We start from the raw sequence: 6,048 nt of genomic DNA, 5'->3' as shown, positions 1-6,048 counted from the left end.
TTCCCGCAACACTGGCTAGCAGCATGCCTTGCAACACAAGATGGCCCCTCGTAGCATGCTGGCGCTCTCACATCACTAACTAGAAATATGTCGGTGTCCTCTTGCAACACCGGCTCGCAATGACGCATCCATCCATTGCAACACTTCACGTAGCAACTCTGACGACCTCAGAACAACAACTGCCGCCACCTCGCAGCACTCACTCGGACGGCCTCGCAGCACAACATCCATAGTAGTATCGTCGACTGCCGTCATGGCGCCGCTCGCAGTAGGGGCCACCGGCCTTTGGGGCAATGGGTGTCGGGCAAGGTAGATAAAGGGAAGGATTGGAGATAGAACATGTGGATTGGATCATTCGGCTCAAGCTGAGGTTGCGACCGGGAAAACATGTCGCGCAAGAGAGACGATTGACGCGATCTAGAAATTTGTTGGTGGATCTAAATTGTTTTCTAAACAATATTGCAAATGCTTCAAAACGACTGATTTTGTTGCCAAATATCGGTTCCTATTTGCACATTTCTTTGATGGGTTCATGGCGGTAACAACGCTGCCACTTTTTGCATTAAGAGTGATAGCTACTAGCTAGCTTAGTGTGCCGCTAAAACGTCAAAATAACTTGCCCTTGTGAACGTGGAGCACATGGACCACCTATAAACTGAAAAAGGCAGATATCCCTATGTGAAAACAGTGCAGCGGGCGCAATTGTCATCAGCGTCATCGGATGGCCGAGCGGGCGGCTGGCGCGCCTGTTAAAATCAGTCAACTAAACCAAAACGAGTAAAAACATCGTGACGACGAAGCGCGCAGTACAAAGAAATCTTGAACTGGTTGATTCGAGGTATGGCGGGGGTGGTGCAAAACGTGCAGGCCTTGGCGTCGTCGCTGGCTGCGCTCCCGCCGGAGTTCGTGCGGCCCGAGCACGAGCGGCCGCGCGCCACCACTTTCCTCGGGGCCTCGCCGCTGCAGATCCCAGTGGTTGACATGTCCTTGCCGGACGCCGGCTGCCGCATGGTGGAGGCGGCGACGGAGTGGGGGATCTTCCAGGCGGTGAACCACGGCGTGCCGGCGGATGCCGTGGTGGAGCTGCAGCGCGTGGGGCAGGAGTTCTTCGCACTGCCGCAGGAGGAGAAGCAGCGGTACGCGATGGACCCGGCCTCGGGGAAGACCGAGGGCTACGGCTCCACCGTCCAGAGGAGCCCCGGCGACAAAAAGATGTGGTCCGACTTCTTGTTCCACAACGTCTCGCCGCCGGCCGCGGTGAACCACGGCTTCTGGCCAGACAAACCCAGGGGGTACCGGCAGGCCAACGAGGCGTACTGCGGCCACATGCGGCGGCTGACGCGGGAGGTACTGGAGCGGCTCTCGGCGGGCTGGGCCTGGAGGAGGGTGCCATGGCGGAGGCGTTCGGCGGCGGCGAGGACGGCCTGGTGCTCATGCAGAAGGTCAACTTCTACCCGCCGTGCCCGCAGCCGGAGCTCGCGCTCGGCTTCGCGCCGCACACCGACCTGTGCGCGCTCACGGTCCTCGTTGCCAACGGCGTGCCGGGCCTCCAGGTGTCCAAGGACGGCCTCTGGTGCGACGTCGAGCACGTGCCAGGAGCCCTCATCGTCAACGTCGGCGACCAGATCGAGGCAAGCTAACGCTCCATTTGTTCTTCACTTTGATCGTACCGTGTCGTCAACTGAACGTCCCACACGTGTGTTTGTGCTAGATTTTTAGTAACGGGAGGTACAGGTCGGTGCTGCACCGGGCGACGGTGAGCAGGGAGAAGACGCGGATGTCGTGGCCGGTGTTCGTGGAGCCGCGGAGAGAGTACGTCGTCGGGCCGCACCCGCGCCTCGTCGCCGGCGAGATCCCTGCCAAGTACGACTACAAGGCCAAGACGTTCGAGAACTACAGATACTGCAGGATCAACAAGCTACCGCAGTAGTCGATCGATCGATCGATCTTCGTCCGAGCCGCCGCCGGCTATGCATTGCTTGCAGGCGTGAGCAAGTGCAGTGATATCAATTTTCACCCTACAAAGCTTCAGTGTTCAACCAACAATCTCGCTTATACGCGATCATATAAAAAGAATGTCATTCCCTATCTAAGTTAAATATTTTGGTTATTTTCTCTCTTTTATCTTCACCGTCTGATGTGCCGCAGCCGCCTCCTCGTCACTAAAATCTATTGTGGGCGCGCTTGCTTCGTCGTTTTTAAGCAAAACACCGGTGTAAAAATTACAGACGCCACTCTTTTTTCCCGAACAAGCGCTTGGATTATTATAAACACACGTGTAAAACACTAGTTTACACCCTTATGGTTTAGGGCATCTCCAACACCGAACTGCAAATTTTCTCCTGCATACACTGGTGCCGGAGGTCGTCATTCAACGCTGCCCGCATACATTTTAACAACATTTTGAATCAACCAGATGAAAATCATGTAAACCGGGCGGATTTTAATATGAACCAGAAGTGATTCATGCAAACACGGCGAGTTTCATATAAAGATAAAAATTCATTACATTCAGGATATACTTCAACTAAAAGCAGAGCTCGTCCGACTTTGAAGGCTCGACCAACTGAGGCATTGTTTTGACGTCCTAACTACTAATGGGTTTGATGTCCTAATTACTATAATGAATTTGATGTTCACATTCGACCGAGAAAGAATTGACCTTCAATAAAGAAATCAGCCAATAAAAAAGTGACAGTTTCTGCGTCTGGTCGGTGTGAATCAGTGCATTATCCTTAATCAATCATCAGCCTCGCACGAGCCAACAAGTCAGCTCTCCTGATGTGTGGCAGCCACCTCCTCGTCACTAAAATCCATTGAGGGCGCGCTGGCTTCATCGTTTTCTCGCAAAACACCAGTGTAAAATACAGAGGCCACTCTTTTTACCCGTATGAGCGCTTGGATTATCATAAATACCAGTGTAAAACACCAATTTACACCCCTAAAGTTTATGGACCAATCGAGAAATTGATTTGATGTCCTAACTACAGACCAACCGAGGCATTGATGTGATGCCCTAACTACTAATGGTTTTGATGTCCTAATTACTATTGATTATGATGTCCCTGACTTGCAGTGCTTGGTGGTGCTCCCCCTTCTGGCCGGCGCGGCCCTGGTACCCGTTCGCGATTGGAGGAGGTGCGGGCGGGGTTCCACCCAGATCCCTCGCACGGTGGCGTGGGCTAATCTGTTTCTGCGCATCCTCGGCCGATCTGGAGCGCGGCGGTGCGGGCCTGCTAGCTTTGGTGCGTTCCCGCCCAGTTCCGGCGAGCGGCGGCGTGGGCCAGTCTAATTTCGGCGCGGTCCCGAGCAGATCCAGCGCGCGGCGGTGCAGACGTTTTCCGCCCAGTGCCTGCGTGCGGCGGCGCGGGTCGGCCAGATCCGGCGGGTCCTTGCTAGTTCCTTCGCGTACTATTGATTATGATGTTCCTGACTTGCAGTGCTTGGTGGTGCTCCCCCTTCTGGCCGGCGCGGCCCTTGTACGCGTTCGCGACTGGTGGAGGTGCGGGCGGGCCTCCTTGGCGGGGTTCCACCCAGATCCCTCGCACGGTGGCGTGGGCTAGTCTGTTTCTGCACATCCTCGGCCGATCTAGAGCGCGGCGGTGCAGGCCTGGGCCTGCTAGCTTTGGTGCGTTCCCGCCCAGATCCGGCGAGCGGCGGCGTGGGCCAGTCTAATTTCGGCGCGGTCCCGAGCAGATCCAGCGCGCGGCGGTGCAGACGTTTTCCGCCCAGTGCCTGCGCGCGGCGGCGCGGGTCGGCCAAATCCGGCGGGGTCCTTGCTAGTTCTTGCGCGCGGCAGTGTGGACGACCAGTTGGCATGGCATCCGCCCAGCTCCTGAGTTCAAATTGGTCTTGGTGGTGTGCGCTTTCAACCTCCTTTTTGCTCGATGGCGTTTGGGTGACCTGGGAGGTCGAGATGGTCTGTTGAAAGGCGAGGCTCCGGATGAAAATCTAGCATTGACCTTGTCGATGCCGGTGGCAACGACATCTGTGGATGTCGTTATCCTTCCTGAAGATGTCGTTGTGGACCTTGTTGTTCCTCGACATCTCATGTCTAATGGTCTTCGGGTGAAAACCTAAGATCCAGCTATGCCGGATCAGGCGACGGCGGTGTCTCTAACATCGCTTCCTTCTTCGAGGCGTTACTTTGGAGACCTCGATGGCTTCTGAGGGTGCTTGCGGCTGTAGGTGGAGCTTGGGTTTGGGTAGTGGTCTCGGGAGTAGCTGGTAGCTGGCCTTTGGCCGGTGGTTTGCGACTTGCGGTGCTTAGACCTAGTTTTGCTAGTGTTTAGCCCGTCTGTTAGGGTTTTAGCCCGGTTTTCCTTAATTAACCGAGCGGTCTCTTTGTACAATTTCTCTCCGATCAATGAATATAGCAGCTCTCCTGCTATCGTTCAAAAAAAACATTCAACCGAGAACGAATTGGCCTTCAATAAAAAAATCAGCCAAAAAAGTGATAGTTTTTCTAGGAAACTTCTGATACATTCATCATGGCAGTACAAAGAACACATAAATAATAAAAATTAAATGCATGCGTGGACCATCTAGCGACAACTACAAGAAGTGGAGCGAGCCGAAGGCGTGCTGCCGTCATCACCCCTCCCTCAATGGAGCCAGGCCAAACTTCTTCTTGTAAACAGTCGGTAAGTCGTCGTGCTCAGGCCCCATAAACCAGCGCACCAGAACAGCAACCGTCGCCAATTGAGAGAAGTATTGATCGAAAAGATCCAATCTGTAAAAAACACATACAAAACTGGATCCAAGCAGACCCACCGAAGACCAACTCCGATCGAATCCCGTAAAGGCCGTCAAAGACACATCCACTCGCCCTCCGACGACGCTAAACACATCACCGAAACGGGGATGGGCGGGGATGACCATATTCCATCTCCAGGGAGCCGCCCACCGCTCGTCTTCTTGAATAGGACATAAACCCTAAACTGCAGAAAACACCAAGAAACGGAGCAAGATCCCTCCCGCCGGCAAGGGCCATGGTCCACCACGCCTCCATGGCCCTAGGTCCACCGTAGATGAGGCAGACCGGCAGCGGCGCTGGCAGGAGGCAAAGAAAACCCTAGCCTTTTTCTTCTTGAGGAGGCGACTGTTGTGTGAGTTGAGGACTTAACAGTGTGCATTAGTCAAACTTAGGCAAAACAAAAGTGATAGTTGTATTCATACCTGAACTGGCATTTGACCGAAAACAAATTTGACATCACCCGAAAATTACAACAAACTCGATTCTGAAGGACTAACAGTGATTCATCGGGTGAAAAAATCCACACGAGCATTCCAAAATTTACAACATTACATAGGTTATGTATATACAACAATTATAAAGTGGTAAATATTACACACTGACAATAGTAATTATCGAAGAACAATATTGAATAATAAAGTTTTTTAGATTAATATAGAAAGAATTTCAATAGTAATTCAGTTTAACTGTGACAAAATATAAATTATAACTTTGTATCTCAACATTTTAAAAGGTAAAAACTGATAATAGTAATTCTCACATAACAAGATTGAACCGCTGAAAACACATAAATTTACAATGTACTTAGGAAAAGAAGTCTCAGACATAGACATAAGCCAAAAATAAGTAGAACAAATAATTGTAGAGTTAGTTGGAAAATGGTACAACCCAACATACTAAAATCCAGAAATTCAAATCAACGTGAAATGATGTAGCCATCGCAACACGCGATTGAACAAAAGGCAAAAACACTCTAGACGGCTAAAAATATAGTATGAATCATAGCGCGGGATCTAATGGTCAGAAAGTTTGAAGGAAAACAAACTGAAACCGATTGCTGAAAAGTACTCCCTCCGTTCTAACTATAAGTCTTTTAGAGATTCCAATATGAACTACATACATATGTACATAGACATAGTTTAAAGTTGACTCATTTTGCTCCGTATGTAGTTCATATTAAAATCTCTAGAAAGACATTTATTTATGAATGGAGGGAGTAGCATTCATGTTCTTCTTTTGCCAAGGAGAAAGTTGGCCTTCCTCTTTTATTTCTTTTATAAGAGAATTTATGA

The 6,048-nt window shown here is 51.0% G+C and overlaps 1 pseudogene; it reads left to right on the top strand.

Moving 5' to 3' along the window:
* Positions 1-759: 759 nt before the first annotated feature.
* Positions 760-2,032, top strand: LOC123098992 (flavonol synthase 1-like; annotated as a pseudogene).
* Positions 2,033-6,048: the final 4,016 nt, after the last annotated feature.

Source organism: Triticum aestivum, chromosome 4D (assembly GCF_018294505.1).
Source record: "Triticum aestivum cultivar Chinese Spring chromosome 4D, IWGSC CS RefSeq v2.1, whole genome shotgun sequence".
NCBI lineage: Eukaryota > Viridiplantae > Streptophyta > Magnoliopsida > Poales > Poaceae > Triticum > Triticum aestivum.
The sequence above is the reverse complement of the archived record's forward strand: the minus strand, read 5'-3'. Positions and strand labels throughout refer to the sequence as shown.